At 45.1% G+C, this 17,604-nt stretch overlaps 1 pseudogene; it reads left to right on the plus strand.

Moving 5' to 3' along the window:
• Positions 1–8,719: 8,719 nt before the first annotated feature.
• On the plus strand, positions 8,720–9,741 carry LOC109739273 (uncharacterized; annotated as a pseudogene).
• The last annotated feature ends 7,863 nt before the right edge of the window (positions 9,742–17,604 follow it).

Here is a 17,604-nt window from a genome sequence, read left to right on the forward strand (position 1 = left end):
ACAAGACCCAATCCTAAGCATAGCATAAAAGATCGTGTAGTTTCGTTTGCTAGAGCTTTTCCAATGTCAAGTATCTTTTCCTTAGACCATGAGATCATGCAACTCCCGGATACCGTAGGAGTGCTTTGGGTGTGCCAAACGTCACAACGTAACTGGGTGACTATAAAGGTGCACTACGGGTATCTCCGAAAGTGTCTGTTGGGTTGGCACGAATCGAGACTGGGATTTGTCACTCCGTGTGACGGAGAGGTATCTCTGGGCCCACTCGGTAATGCATCATCATAATGAGCTCAATGTGACTAAGGCGTTAGTCACGGGATCATGCATTGCGGTACAAGTAAAGAGACTTGCCGGTAACGAGATTGAACAAGGTATTGGGATACCGACGATCGAATCTCGGGCAAGTAACATACCGATTGACAAAGGGAATTGCATACGGATTGATTGAATCCTCGACACCGTGGTTCATCTGATGAGATCATCGTGGAACATGTGGGAGCCAACATGGGTATCCAGATCCCGCTGTTGGTTATTGACCGGAGAGGCGTCTCGGTCATGTCTGCATGTCTCCCGAACCCGTAGGGTCTACACACTTAAGGTCCGGTGACGCTAGGGTTGTAGAGATATATGTATGCGGAAACCCAAAAGTTGTTCAGAGTCCCAGATGAGATCCCGGACGTCACGAGAGGTTCCGGAATGGTCCGGAGGTGAAGAATTATATATAGGAAGTCAAGTTTCGGCCACCGGGAAAGTTTCGGGGGTTACCGGTATTGTACCGGGACCACCGGAAGGGTCCCGGGGGTCCACCGGGTGGGGCCACCTATCCCGGAGGGCCCCATGGGCTGAAAGTGGAAGGGAACCAGCCCCTAGTGGGCTGGGCGCCCCCCCATGGGCCTCCCCCCATGCGCCTAGGGTTGGGAACCCTAGGGTGGGGGGACTTCCCCCTTGCCTTGGGGGGCAAGGCACCCCTTTCCACCCCTTGGCCGCCGCCCCCCCAACCCTAGATGGGTTTTGGCCGGCCCCCCTCCCAAGGGGGCCTATATAAAGGGGGGGAGGGAGGGCAGTAACCTACAGCCTTGGGCGCCTCCCTCCTCCCCTGCAACACCTCTCTCTCTCTCGCAGAAGCTTGGCGAAGCCCTGCCGGAGACCCGCTACATCCACCACCACGTCGTCGTGCCGCTGGATCTCCATCAACCTCTCCTTCCCCCTTGCTGGATCAAGAAGGAGGAGACGTCGCTGCACCGTACGTGTGTTGAACGCGGAGGTGCCGTCCGTTCGGCACTCGGTCATCGGTGATTTGGATCACGGCAAGTACGACTCCGTCATCCACGTTCATTGGAACGCTTCCGCTCGCGATCTACAAGGGTATGTAGATGCACTCCTTTCCCCTCGTTGCTAGTAGACTCCATAGATGCATCTTGGTGAGCGTAGGAAAATTTTAAATTATGCTACGATTCCCAACAGTGCCAAGTTAAACCTATAGGATCTTCTTGGATGATAGTTATTTGATCTTGCTGAAAATTCCAGAAACTTTTTGTTCACGAAAATAATTGTTAAAAATCACCAGAACGTGATAAAATATTGATTCTAATTGCTGCTGATCAATAAACAAATGGTCTAGGACTTCCTATTTTGGCTGAATTTTTGGAGTTCCAGAAGTTTGCGTTAGTTACAGATTACTACATACTGTTCTGTTTTTGACAGATTTTGTTTTTCGTGTGTTGTTTGCTTATTTTGATGAATCTATGGCTAGTAAAATAGTTTATAAACCATAGAGAAGTTGGAATACAGTAGGTTTAACACCAATATAAATAAAGAATGAGTTCATTACTGTACCTTGAAGTGGTGTTTTCTTTTCTTTCGCTAACGGAGCTCACGAGATTTTCTGTTAAGTTTTGTGTTGTGAAGTTTTCAAGTTTTGGGTAAAAGATTTGACGGATTATGGAACAAGGAGTGGCAAGAGCCTAAGCTTGGGGATGCCCATGGCACCCCAAGATAATCTAAGGACACCTAAAAGCCAAAGCTTGGGGATGCCCTTGAAGGCATCCCCTCTTTCGTCTACTTCCATCGTAACTTTACTTGGAGCTATATTTTTTATTCACCACATGATATGTGTTTTGCTTGGAGTGTCTTGTATTATTTGAGTCTTTATTTATTAGTTTGCCACAATCATCCTTTCTGTACACACCTTTTGAGAGAGACACATATGATTCGGAAATTGTTAGAATACTCTATGTGCTTCACTTATATCTTTTGAGCTATATAGTTTTTCCTCTAGTGCTTCACTTATATCTTTTAGAGCACGGTGGTGAATTTGTTTTATAGAAACTTTTGTTCTCTCATGCTTCACTTAGATTATTTTGAGAGTCCTACAAAACAGCGTGGTAATTTGCTTTAATTATGCTAGGCATTTAAGATTAGTAAAAAAATTCTTATGAGTGTGTTGAATACTATGAGAAGTTTGATACTTGATAATTGTTTTGAGATATGAAGATGGTGATATTAGAGTCATGCTAGTTGAGTAGTTTTGAATTTGAGAAATACTTGTGTTAAAGTTTGTGATTCCCGTAGCATGCACGTATGGTGAACCGTTATGTGATGAAGTCGGAGCATGCTTTATTTATTGATTGTCTTCCTTATGAGTGGCGGTCGGGGATGAGCGATGGTCTTTTCCTACCAATCTATCCCCCTAGGAGCATGCGCGTAATACTTTGCTTCGATAACTTGTAGATTTTGCAATAAGTATATGAGTTCTTTATGACTAATGTTGAGTCCATGGATTATACGCACTTTCTTTCTTCCACTATTGCTAGCCTCTCTAATACCGCGCACTTTTCGCCGGTATCATACACCCACCATATACCTTCCTCAAAACAGCCACCATACCTACCTACCATGGCATTTCCATAGCCATTCCGAGATATATTGTCATGCAACTTACCACCGTTCCGTTTACTATGACACGCTCCATCATTGTCATATTGCTTTGCATGATCATGTAGTTGACATTGTATTTGTGGCAAAGCCACCGTTCATAATTCTTTCATACATGTCACTCTTGATTCATTGCATACCCCGGTATACCGCCGGAGGCATTCACATAGAGTCATATTTTGTTCTAAGTATTGAGTTGTAAGTAAATAAAAGTGTGATGATCATCATTTTTTAGAGCATTGTCCCAAGTGAGGAAAGGATGATGGAGACTATGATTCCCCCACAAGTCGGGATGAGACTCCGGACTGAATTTTAAAAAAAAGGCCATAAAAAAGAGAAAATGCCCAAATAAAAAAATGAGAGAAAAAGAGAGAAGGGACAATGTTACTATCCTTTTACCACACTTGTGCTTCAAAGTAGCACCATGATCTTCATGATAGAGAGTCTCCTATGATATCACTTTCATATACTAGTGGAAATTTTTCATTATAGAACTTGGCTTGTATATTCCAATGATGGGCTTTCTCAAAATGCCCTAGGTCTTCGTGAGCAAGCGAGTTGGATGCACACCCACTTAGTTCCTTTTGTTGGGCTTTCATATACTTATAGCTCTAGTACATCCGTTGCATGGCAATCCCTACTCACTCACATTGATATCTATTAATGGGCATCTCCATAGCCAGTTGATACGCCTAGTTGATGTGAGACTATCTTCTTCTTTTTGTCTTCTCCACAACCACCATTCTATTCCACATATAGTGCTATGTCCATGGCTCACGCTCATGTATTGCGTGAAGATTGAAAAAGTTTGAGAACATCAAAAGTATGAAACAATTGCTTGGCTTGTCATCAGGGTTGTGCATAATTTAAATACTTTGTGTGGTGAAGATAGAGCATAGCCAGACTATATGATTTTGTAGGGATAACTTTCTTTGGCCATGTTATTTTGAGAAGACATAATTTCTTAGTTAGTATGCTTGAAGTATTATTATTTTTATGTCAATATTAAACTTTGTCTTGAATCTTTCGGATCTGAATATTCATACCACAATTAAGAGAATTACATTGAAATTATGCCAAGTAGCATTCCACATCAAAAATTCTATTTTTATCATTTACCTACTCGAGGACGAGCATGAATTAAGCTTGGGGATGCTTGATACGTCTCCAACGTATCTATAATTTTTTATTGTTCCATGCTATATTATATTCTGTTTTCGACATTATTGGGCTTTATTATACACTTTTATATTATTTTCGGGACTAACCTATTAACCGGAGGCCCAGCCCAGAATTGCTGTTTTTTGCCTATTTCAGAGTTTCGCAGAAAAAGAATATCAAACGGAGTCCAAACGGAATGAAACCTTCGGGAACGTGATTTTCGGAACGAACGTGATCTAGAGGACTTGGACCCTACGTCAAGACATCAACCAGGAAGGCACGAGGTAGGGGGCGCACCTACCCCCCTAGGCGCGCCCTCCACCCTCGTGGGGCCCACGTTGCTCCACCGACGTACTTCTTCCTCCTATATATACCTACGTACCCCCAAACTACCAGATACGGAGCCAAAAACCTAATTCCACCGCCGCAACCTTCTGTACCCATGAGATCCCATCTTGGGGCCTTTTCCGGAGCTTCGCCGGAGGGGGCATCGATCACGGAGGGCTTCTACATCAACACCATAGCCTCTCCGATGATGTGTGAGTAGTTTACCTCAGACCTTCGGGTCCATAGTTATTAGCTAGATGGCTTCTTCTCTCTTTTTGGATCTCAATACAATGTTCTCCCCCTCTCTCGTGTAGATCTATTCGATGCAATCTTCTTTTGCGGTGTGTTTGTTGAGACCGATGAATTGTGGGTTTATGATCAAGTTTATCTATGAACAATATTTGAATCTTTTCTGAATTCTTTTATGTATGATTGGTTATCTTTGCAAGTCTCTTCGAATTATCAGTTTGGTTTGGCCTACTAGATTGATCTTTCTTGCAATGGGAGAAGTGCTTAGCTTTGGGTTCAATCTTGCGGTGTCCTTTCCCAGTGACAGTAGGGGCAGCAAGGCACGTATTGTATTGTTGCCATCGAGGATAACAAGATGGGGTTTATATCATATTGCATGAGTTTATCCCTCTACATCATGTCATCTTACTTAAAGCGTTACTCTGTTCTTTTGAACTTAATACTCTAGATGCATGCTGGATAGCGGTCAATGTGTGGAGTAATAGTAGTAGATGCAGGCAGGAGTCGGTCTACTTGTCGCGGACGTGATGCCTATATACATGATCGTACCTAGATATTCTCATAACTATGCTCAATTCTGTCAATTGCTCAACAGTAATTTGTTTACCCACCGTAATATTTATGCTCTCGAGAGAAGCCACTAGTGAAACCTATGGCCCCCGGATCTATTTTCCATCATATTAATCTTCCAACACTTAGCTATTTTTATTGCCTTTTATTTTACTTTGCATCTTTATCATAAAAATACCAAAAAAATTATCTTATCATATCTATCAGATCTCACTTTCGTAAGTGACCGTGAAGGGATTGACAACCCCTTTATTGCGTTGGTTGCGAGGATTTTATTTGTTTGTGTAGGTGCGAGGGACTCGTGCATGGCCTCCTACTGGATTGATACCTTGGTTCTCAAAAACTGAGGGAAATACTTACGCTACTTTACTGCATCACCCTTTCCTCTTCAAGGGAAAACCAACGCAGTGCTCAAGAGGTAGCACCCGATGGGATACCTTGTTGGATGGCAGAATGGGTCCAGATGGCTCAGTCCAGACGGAAGCGGACGTTTGAGGGCCAACTTTAGGGATGCCTTTACTCCTATAAAAGGATGTTGGAGTACCCACCTTCTGGGGGCTTCACGGGCGAGGAGGCCCTCCGTGCGTCCGTTGTCGGGTGGTGTTCCGTGAGGGCCTCTTGGGAGCTCTCCGCATCATCTGATCTGCTGGGACGGCAGGCACCCAGGTGACCCGCCATGGATGTCCATGACGGTGGACCGCGAGTAGAGGGACGGGGCCACCGTCTTGCAGGGCCCTTTCACATGCCCACTCGTACGCGAGAGCGGATGCCGGACCCGCGCGTTGGCGTCCTCGCCTCGCAGGGGTCGAAGGGGGAGGCGCGTGAGCCGGCACAGGTGGGCGCGACGCACGCCCCATTTGTCATGACCGAACTAGCCCGGCTTTGCGTCGCGCCCATGTGTGGCCTACTGGGAGCCTCTGCGTCTGTCTGTTCCACAGAGGCTTCCTAGGGGCTCTTTGCATCATCTAATATTATAATATATACTTCTTTGACCACTTTAAGACAGATCGATTTTAAGATGATCGTTGCCTACTCCTTAGTAGCCCATATGAATTTGGTGACTATTGGTATGCTTAGTCGGGCGGCGGCTGTTAGGTCACCTATTTTGAGTTATGGACACACAAGCAAGGCCAAAACATGTGTGCCAGGCATGCGACCCATCAACCTACTAGCAATAGGGGAGAAAACTTAGCATGTCGCAACAAAAGCATCGATGTCTGTTTAGCCAGCACTGCCTGATTAAAGAGTTGTAAATATCAGAAACCCATACCACCACCAGGTTTGTGATGGATCATGCATTCCCAAGAGATCTAGTGGGTGCAATGGATATCTTTGCTTGCATCCCATCAAAACTCTCACATGATTTTCAGGAGTTCTTCATAAAGGCCCGTGAAGTTTAAAGACATCCATCAAATAGGTCGGCGGGGATTGCATAACTACCTTGATGAGGATTTCTTTGCCGCCGTTAGAAAATTCTCCGTATTACACCATTCCTTTCAGAAGTTGCGCTTGGATGATGTGAAAAATCCCTCATGCCATTCGGCCCATTGGTGTGGGGAGCCCCAATTTTTTTGCTCAAACTATATTTGTGTAACCCTGCAACACAACCTTGATCTCCTGTTGTACATCGCTAGGGCAAGCTTTCCCATGCATGAGACCACTTGTGTCAACATTTCCCAACTGGCATGTCCGTTGGGCATGTTGATCACTTGCTGCACCACCGACCTTGCTCGGCCTCTGCCTTAAAAAAGAGTGTGAAGACTTTTTTCAATTTTTAGGGCATATATGTATGTAAATATTTGCAGCTACTAAGGGGCGATAAACAATAGGACAATCACGTTGTTAAGGCAAAACATAATGACTTCAATTCATTTAGGAACCGAATATTCAGCGAACGTCAGCTTTTAGGCATGATAGATCGAACATTTTTTAACGGCAAATATGTTCATCGAGAATGGCAAGTTTAGTTGGCGAGCATGGCAAATCCGCTTCAGCTTTTATTTTTTGTCAGGAAATTGTTGTGCTTGCAAACTAAAATTGTCATCATTGCGCCAAATATAAATTGCGATGAAAACGTCAGATTTGCCATGCCTAGAAATCTGACGTCATATTTTTAGCGTTTTTGCTCATTTAACCCTCACTAGATTAAGGAGAAAAATTTCAGGCCTAACAATGTTGGGTTTTTTTGCGGATGAAAACAAGCATTGGTTTTATATACATTCCCACACGAATATCAGTTTATTTGTTAAATTCAGCACGTTTATAATGTATATTGATGTTCTTTCTTTGCGAAGGGGTACATCGATGTTCTAACGTACTGTATTTTATTTAGAATTATTGAAAACTATCAAATACAATGTTCATGAAGTTATCGTTATTATCCTTGCAAAAAATCTTTAAATATTATTTAGTACTCCTACTTTCTCTTTAAAACTAATAATTGCTACTTCTTTTGAGAAGAAAACTAATTGTTACTGGACAATGGGTCTAATTGTCACCTTCTTTTTTGAGTTGATCTAATTGTCACCTTTTGATCTGTTCAAGATGGACACACCACGACGGCCTTACGGACGATTAGAAAACGAAACCGACCCCATAGAGAAAATTTCAAAGCCCAACCCACCAATCCGCACACCGCCAAAGCCCGAACCATCCGCCCTCCTCCGGCACCGACCCACCGCCGCTCACCATGGAGCCCGCGGCGATGGACTTTTTTCAATTTTTAGGACATATATGTATGTAAATATTTGCAGCTACTAAGGGTCGATAACAATAGGATAATCACGTTGTTAAGGCAAACATTACGACTTCGATCATTTAGGACCCGAATAATCAGCAACATCAGCTTTTAGGCATGATAAATCGAACATTTTTAATGGCAAATTATGTTCGTCGAGAATGGCAACTTTAGTTGGTGAGCATGGCAAATCCGCTTCAGTTTTTTGTGCCAGAAAATTGTTGTGCTTGTAAACTAAAATTGCTATCATTGCGCCAAATATAAATTGCCATGAAAACGTTAGATTTGCCATGCCTAGAAATCCGACGTCAGATATTTTCATTTAACCCTCATCAGATTAAGGAGAAAATTTCAGGCCTAACAAATGTTGGGGTTTTTCTTGTGGATGAAAACAACCGTTTGTTTTAAATACATTCCCACACAAATATGAGTTTATTTGTGAAATTTAGCACATTTATAATGTACATCGATGTTCTTTCTTTGCGAAGGGGTACATCGATGTTCCAACGTACTGTATTTTTTTAGAATTATTGAAAACTATCAAATATAATGTTCATGAAGTTACCGTTATTATCCTCGCAAAAAATCCTTAAATACGTATTAATTTGTTACTTCTTTGAGAAAAAAACTAATTGTTACTGGACAATGGATCTAGTTGTCACCTTTTGATCCGTTCACGATGGACACACCCCGACGGCCTTACGGCCCATTAGAAAACGAAACCGACCCCATAGAAGAGTTCAAAGCCCAACCCACAATCCGCGCACCGCCGCCAAAGCCCGACCGAACCAGCCAACCCCCTCCTCCGGCGCCGACCCACCAGGCTACCGCCGCTCGCCATGGAGTCCGCGGCGATGGACCGCATCGCCGCCCGGCTCTCCGCCGTCGAAGGCCTCTACTTCCCCACGGCCTTCCTCCGCACCTCGCCGCCGCCGCCGGCGCGCAAGTCGGCCCTCCTCGACCTCCTCTCCCGCGACGCGACGCTCTTCCTCGAGCGGTACGGCACCGCGCTGCGCCCGGACGAGCTGGCCCCTTTCGACGCGCTCCGGGACGACTAAGAGGTGGGCTGGCACCCCCGCCGCCTGCGCGCCGCTGCCGCCTGGAGGCCCCGGCCCCCGCGCGCGTGCGCAACCGGCGCCGCGCCTACCTCCACCGCCTGGTGACCCAGGGGGACTACTTCTCCGAGGAGGCGATGCGGGAGCGGGAGCCGTACCTGCACCACGAGTACCTCGGCAGGTTCCAGGACCCCTTCGGGCGCGCCATGGTGCGGCCCGGGGAGAAGTTCTCCGAGACGCTGATGCGGCGGGCTGAGGAGGCTGTCATCGTGGAGAAGATCCGCGGGGAGCAGATGAGGCGAGGGGTTGACCCCAGCGAGTGGGTCGGCGGTCCCATTGAGCGGCCGATGATGGTGCAGGAAGAAGAGGAGGAGGAGGAAGAGGAAAAGGAAGAAGAGGAGGAAAGAGGATGATGAAGAGAACATCGGCATGGAGGAGAACACCGAGAATCCTAGTTCGTCTGATGTTTGCTTGCTGCCAATTAGTCTTACTCTCTACATTTTCTGAATTGATTGTGCTTAATTTCTGTGTTACAATTGCTTGTACTTACATAGAACTGTCCAAGTTTGTGCTTCGATGATACATTGAGGCGATGTAGTTGTGCTTACATCGATTTCGCTTATATCAAACTCGCTGTGACTTGTAGAATATTAATCTTGCTTTGTAGTCTGCTTTGTCTATGGAAAATCGTAATCTACACTGTGTGAAGTCTTCAGATGTAGTAGAAAGTTAGTTGTTTTACAGGAATGACTGTATTGCATCAAACCCAGTATATGGTTAGGTAGAAAGAAAAAAAAAATCAACTTTCCTCTGCAGAGCTGCTTTACAGTTCCCTTAAGTGTAGTATTGCAGTTGCAGATACCCCACAATAGCCTCTTGGCTGGTTATGTTTATGCTAGGATACGTTTACTGTTTAGATGGATGAGGGGGTCTAAATAATTCAGGGTTTTTTGTGTGTGTGAAATTCGTTCTTTGTATGCCATTGTGTAACTGCTAGAGCTAGTTTGTTGCGTAGTTCTAATTTCAGATCTATCAGACCTGCTCTAAGAAACTAGGATTAATATGGCACCATGTAACTGCTATTGCATACTGTAGTTCTAACTTCAGATATAGTGCTTTGAGGTGGGGTGGGCCCTCAGTGGCCAGATCTTTTTTTTTGAAAGTGGCCAGCGTAGCTGGTTTTCATTTCATTTAGCAGGGAGAAAGTTACGGAAGCTGATCAAGCGATCATGGAAAAGAGAGGCAATCCATCTTACTTCGGGCCCCAAAGGATTAGGCCATCTGGAAAAACTAAGCTAGAACTAAGCTAAAACGACATGGAGATATCTCACGTCACTTCCCCAAAGGGCTGCTGGATGCATCGTGCGCTGGCGAGTCGCCATTGCTCCATGTCGCTCTGGCATACTTTGATGATGTGCCTAGCGTCAGCTTGTTCGCCCCTGAAAATGCATGCATTTCTTTCCAGCCAGATCTGCCAGGAAATGAGGGCGATCATGGTCTTCGTGCCCTTCTTGTGTTCTGGGGCAGCGGAAGCCACAATCATCTGAACTTTGTCCGTTGTCGTTGCAGCACTGCTCCACACTTGCTGGTTTAAAGAGCTGCACCCTGTCCAGGAGGCCGCGGTGTTCCAGGCCTGCATTGCCGCTGGACATTCCCAGATCAGGTGCAGCGAGGTCTCCAGGTTGCGCAGACACATGGGGCAAAAATAACCATTCGTCCATCCTCTCCTTTGAAGGCGATCGTTGCACCAAAGTCTGTCGAGGTGCAAAAGCCAGAGGAACATCTTCACTTTCCCCGGAGCCCAAATCTTCCAAATGATAGTTTTGAAACTGCATGTCTGATTGCCTTCGAATTGTGCGTTGTACGCCGAGCTTGTCGAGTAGTTGCCCGAGCTGTTGAACTTCCATTTGATCGTGTCCGGGGCCTCCGGTTCCAGATTGATTTGAGCTTGCCTGATCTCTCTTGCCAGCTGCACCACTTGATGCACAACGTTGTTGTAGTCGCCGTTGCGAAGGTCGAGGACCCACCGATCATCGGTCAAGGCCTCCTTTACGCTTCTGTTCTTGCGGATGGCTCGGGCGAACAAGTCGGGGTATGCCGAGCAGAGTTGCCTCCCTCCCAGCCAGGAGCACAACCAGAAGGAAGCGTTAGCACCGTTCCCGATGGTCACCACCGTGGAGGCCGCGATCTTTGAGTGCCCTGCCCGACATATGTGATTTTCCAATTTGGAGAATCGAAATGAAGCCCTTTTTTGCTCAGTCTATCTGAACCATTTTGTACAATACGTATCAGCCTTCCCGCAAGTCCTAGTCTTCACCCTTTGTAAGATCAGTGGGTCAATTGGGCCAAGGTCGGGACCGTGGTCGTCCGTCTCCACTTTGCCGGACTCAGAACGCCCAAGGAAACTAGGATTACCTTTTTTTTGCTGAGTATAGATAGATCTATTTTCTATCTCCGTTTCCCTTACTAAGATACTCTGGTGGAGTAGTAGTAAACTTTGCCGTAGCAGATTATTAGATGTTCATTTTCTTCCTAACCCCTGGTCGCAGGTCTTCATTTCAAAAGAGTAGCACGGTAGCAAAGGGATGGATTAAAAAATGGATACAACTGTTAATTGCAACAGGCTTAACAACATCCTAATTCATGTTTTGTAAGTTTGTAGCCAGTGAAATACAACTCTTTAAAAATGGATACAACTGTTAATTGCAACAGGCTTAATGGCCATTGAAACCGGTACTGATAAAATGCAATTGGCAGAGTTAAACATCACAGGGCAGGTGCTGCCAGAGCAGATAATGGCCCGGTTGTCTATAAAAAGTAGGGAAAATAGCTCAAACGTGTTAGGCATGTTTACTACAACATGCTTAATACATCGACAGTACAAAATATAGCAATTAATTGCAGCTGGTATTGGTAAGATTGAACTGGTGGGTACATACTTGGTAAGTCCTGAGAGGTAGTTGCTGGGGCACTTCATCTTGGCCAGAGCCCGCCCAAAGTCAGCGGCGGCGGAGGCGAGCTCTTCCTCCGGGTCGAAGCGTGGATCAGTGCCACTGACATGTGTACCTACAGGCAACCAGTAAATGGTAGAAGTTAAACTGCAATTGCACAAATGATGTGAAATACTGTAAGACATGGGATGCAGCTAACCTTGACGGCAAACAACAATATCGGCCGTTATGACCCTGCGTAAGTACATGGACAAGCATGTTAAGTACAACAGGGTTAGCAACCACCAACAATAGCAAATGACATAGTTAAACATCACAAGTCATGTTTTGTAAGTTTGTAGCTATTGAAATATTGCAACTATTTAAAAATAGATTCAACTGTTAATTGCAACAGGCTTAATAGACATTGAAACCGGTACTGATAAAAATGCAATTGGCATAGTTAAACATCACAAGGCAGGTGCTGCTAGAGCAGAGAATGGCCCAGATGTCTATAAAAAGGTAGGGATAGTAGCAAAAACGTGTTAGGCATGTTTACTAGAACATGCTTAATACATTGACCGTACAGAACATAGCCATTAATTGCAACTGGTATTGGTAAGATTGAACTGGTGAGTACATACTTGGCAAGTCCTGAGAGGTAGTTGCTGGGGCACTTCATCTTGGCCAGAGCTCGCCCAAAGTCAGCGACGGCGGAGGCGAGTTATTCCTCCGGGTCGAAGCGTGGATCAGTGCCACTGACATGTGTACCTATAGGCAACCAGTAAATGGGTAGAAGTTAAACTGCAATTGCACAAATTATGTGAAATACTGTAAGACATGGGGTGCAGCTCACCTCGACGGCAAGCAAAAGCATCGGCCTTTATGACCCTGCGTAAGTACATGGACATGCATGTCAAGTGCAACAGGGTTAGCATCCACTAAAAATAGCAAATGGGCAACATCTCTAGTGATATCCTGAGTCATGTATTGTAAGTTTGTTGCTGGTGTTGGTGAAATTGAGCCGGACACGGTAATATTTGAACATCACACAGTGTGTAGTGCTGAAATAAACAAGGCACGAACATGCTTAATACATCAACCGTACAAATCATAGCCGTTGCAAGTGGTATTGGTAAGATTTAGCTGGTCAGATCTTACCTGTTAAGTCCTGGGGGGTAGTCGCTGGGGGACTTCATCTGGGCCAGAGCCTGCACCATGTTGGCGGCGGCGGCGGAGGCGAGGTGTTCCTCCGGGTCAACACGCACAACGGCCATCACGCCATGGACCGCCATCAGCTCCTGGCTGGGGGGGGGGGATTTGGAGGCATCAGGATGTTTCGCAGGCGCCATTTAAGCAATCAGGCCGGGGACATGATAGAGATCGGTGGGTTACCTGACTGGATCTGAACAGAACGTAGATGTGGTTGAAGCTGTGGTTGTGGCGGCGGCGGTGGTTTGAGATGCCGCTAGGAGGAGGCGCGAGGGAGGGGGGATACTGAGGGGAAGGGGATGTGGTTGGAGGAATAAATTCTAAAATCGCGCGCCTAATGAAAATTTCGATGCGAAATTTGAAACTTGGGTGGGGGAAACACACAACGCAGACGAAGCGCGTAAAATACTCGTGTGCGAGAAAAAAGAGAGTTGGCAGATCCCGTCTCCAAAAAAATGTACACGTGTAGTTGATTTTTTCGGTCAATGGTACGCCTGGTTTATTAGGAAATATCGCATAGGTAACTGACTTATGGGTCATTAACGCAAAAAAACGCAGACGGGTATGACATAGAAACCGTGTGTTTTGTGATCTTCTAATGATTAACGCAAAAAACGCACACTGGTACACATGCTAATCAACGCTTAAAGCCCTCAAAGGATGCTCCTACCGACATTGGACGTTAATACTACAAACTTAAATTACTACTGTTAATTTGCTCTAATACTACAAACTTAAACTACTTCTCACATGCTGCCATCAGGGCATGCTGGCCAGATGCCGGTGTTCTCCTTCCCGGCCTTGTAGGCGGCAGCGTACCGTGCTTCGATCTCCGCCAAGCTCTCCTCACCACGGCGTGCGGCCTCTTTTTTTTTGCGGCAGCGGGACTCTCTTTTCTTGACTGCTTTCTGCCTTTCCGCTCCTTCTGTGCGGCTTTGGCCACCTCTAGATCCACCACCCATTCGGCCATGGCAGCCTCAAAGTCCGCCCATGTAACTGTCTGGCCGCCGGCGGCGATGAACTCGGCGCGGCGAGATGCCATCGCTTCCTTACCATGTGCGCGGTCGCGGGCGGCGAGGAACGCGGCGCGGCGGAATGCCATCGCTTCCTTACCAGTTACTGTGCGCCGCGGTGCCATGGACGACGCCTGGAGAGAGCTCTGTGACGGAGGTACCGGGCAGCCATACAGTGCGGTGGTATTCAAGAGCTCAACCACAAACGACAACAGAAATTTGGCTTCCCTTACAATTTTGCTCGTTCATTATGGCACACGGTTCATCTCCGTCGCTTCCGGAAACAGTGTGCGCTGAGCCTATTGTGTGTTGCGTTATGATTGGCTAGAACCCCGGCCACGCGGATCGCGCATGTGCACCGTTGGATGCGCCGTGATCGAACGACAATCCATGCCCCTCACATCACACCCATGCACCTGTAGCTGGATTGGATTTATATGCGCTAAATGCCTAGAAAATGCACATAATCCCCTAAATATGGTAAATGAGTCCGGAAAAATGCCAAATTTGAAGGTGATTTGCAGGGTGTATGTTCATCGTAGAAAAAAAACTCCAGGGCAAAGAACGAAGAAAATTTGGATTCCCCTTCAATCTTGAGGATTTCCCTTTCGAAAGCATGGAACTTCCTCGGTGATGGTTCAATTTATGAAGGGCGTGCATGACAACATAAGCCAAACCTTCTCAAATTTTTACCAAGGCATGGTGAGGTCATACCATGGCACCATGCCAGGCGTCATGTTTTTTAAGCACTTATTTCATTTTTTATAGTTGAAAACCCAACAAATAGACATTTGTGGTTGACTATTGCCACAAATTTCATCGAAATATCTGTCCATTCCTTGTAAAAGGCATGAGAATTTACTAAATGGCACGAGCATGGTTTTCTAGGCTGTTCTTGTGGACCCTTTCATGCATCGATTGTTTGAACTTGAATTATGTGCATTAATGCCTAGGAAATGCACATAATCCCCTAAATATGGCAAATGAACCCGGAAAAGTGCCAAATTTGAACACGGTGATTTGCAGGTTGTATATTCATCGTAGAAAAAACTCGTGGACAAAGGACAAAGGAAATTTGGACCCCCCTTCAATCTTGGTGATTTCCCCCTTGAAACCATGAAACTTCCTCGGTGATGGTTCGATTTATGAAAGGCGCGCATCACGACATAAAGAAAACATTCTCCAATTTTTACCAGGGCATGGTGAGGCCATACCATGGCACCAAGCCAGGCGTCATGTTTTCCAACCATGTGTTTCATTTTTATATAGTTGTTAACCGAGTAAACGACGCGTTTATGGTTGACTATTGCCACACATTTCCTTGAAATATCTGCCCATTCCTTGTAAAAGGCATGAGAATGTGCTAAATAACCCGAGCATGGTTTTCCAGACCGTTCTTGTGCACCTTTTCATGCACCGATTGTTCGAATTTGAATTATGTCCATTAATGCCTAGAAAATGCACATAATCCCCTAAATATGGTAAATGAGCCCGGAAAAATGCCAAATTTGAACACGGTAATTTGCAGGGTGTATGTTCGTCGTAGAAAAAAACTCCAGGGCAAAGAACAAAGAAAATTTGGATTCCCCTTCAATCTTGAAGATTTCCCTTTCGAAAGCATGGAACTTCCTCGGTGATGGTTCAATTTATGAAGGGCGTGCATGACAACATAAGCCAAACCTTCTCAAATTTTTACCAAGGCATGGTGAGGTCATACCATGGCACCATGCCAGGCGTCATGTTTTTAAAGCATTTATTTCATTTTTTATAGTTGAAAACCCAACAAACAGACATTTGTGGTTGACTATTGCCACACATTTCATCGAAATATCTTTCCATTCCTTGTAAAAGTCATGAGAATTTACTAAATGGCACAATCATGGTTTTCTAGGCCGTTCTTGTGGACCCTTTCATGCATCGATTGTTTGAACTTGAATTATGCGCAATTAATGCCTAGGAAATGCACATAATCCCCTAAATATGGCAAATGAACCCGGAAAAGTGCCAAATTTGAACACGGTGATTTGCAGGTTGTATGTTCATCGTAGAAAAAATTCGTGGACAAAGGACAAAGGAAATTTGGACCCCCCCTTCAATCTTGGTGATTCCCCCTTGAAACCATGAAACTTCCTCGGTGATGGTTCGATTTATGAAAGGCGCGCATCACGACATAAGGAAAACATTCTCCAATTTTTACCACGGCATGGTGAGGCCATACCATGGCACCAAGCCAGGCGTCATGTTTTCCAACCATGTGTTTCATTTTTGTATAGTTGTTAACCGAGTAAACGACGCGTTTATGGTTGAATATTGCCACACATTTCCTTGAAATATCTGCCCATTCATTGTAAAAGGCATGAGAATGTGCTAAATAACACGAGCATGGTTTTCCAGACCGTTCTTGTGCACCTTTTCATGCACCGATTGTTCAAATTTGAATTATGTCCATTAATGCGTAGAAAATGCACATAATCCCCTAAATATTGTAAATGAGCCCGGGAAAATGTCAAATTTGAACACGTTGCATTTGAGGCGGTATGTTGATCGTTGAAAAAAAACTAAATGACAAACTAGGATGAAAATTAGGATTCCCCTTCAATCTTGGGGATTTTCCCTCTCAAAAGCATGGAACTTCCTCGGTGATGGTTCGATTTATGAAGGGCATGCATGACGACATAAGCCAAACCTTCTCAAATTATTACCAGGGCATGGTGAGGTCATGCCATGGCACCATGCCAGGCATCATGTTTTTTAAGCATTTATTTCATTTTTTTTCTATAGTTGAAAACCCAACAAACAAACATTTGTGATTGACTATTGCCACACATTTCATCGAAATATCTGTCCATTCCTTATAAAAGGCATGAGAATTTACTAAATGCCACGAGCAAAGTTTTCTAGGCCGTTCTTGTGGACCCTTTCATGCATCGATTGTTTGAACTTGAATTATGCGCATTAATGCCTAGGAAATGCACATAATCCCCTAAATATGGCAAATGAACCCGGAAAAGTGCCAAATTTGAACACAGTTATTTGCAGGTTGTATGCTCATCATAGAAAAAAAACTCGTGGACATAGGACAAAGGAAATTTGGATCCCCCTCCAGTCTTGGTGATTTCCCCCTCGAAACCATGAAACTTCCTCGGATGATGGTTCATTTTATGAAAGGCGCGCATCACGACATAAGGAAAATATTCTCCAATTTTTACCAGGGGCATGGTAAGGCCATATCATGGCACCACACCAGGCGTCATGCTTTCCAACCATGTGTTTCATTTTTGGTGTAGCACGAGCATGGTTTTCCAGACCGTTCTTGTGCACCTTTTCATGCACCGATTGTTCGAATTTGAATTATGTGCATAATTAATGCCTAGAAAATGCACACAATCCCCTAAATATGGTAAATGAGTTCGGAA

This window comes from Aegilops tauschii, chromosome 3 (genome assembly GCF_002575655.3).
Source record: "Aegilops tauschii subsp. strangulata cultivar AL8/78 chromosome 3, Aet v6.0, whole genome shotgun sequence".
NCBI classification, from domain to species: domain Eukaryota; kingdom Viridiplantae; phylum Streptophyta; class Magnoliopsida; order Poales; family Poaceae; genus Aegilops; species Aegilops tauschii.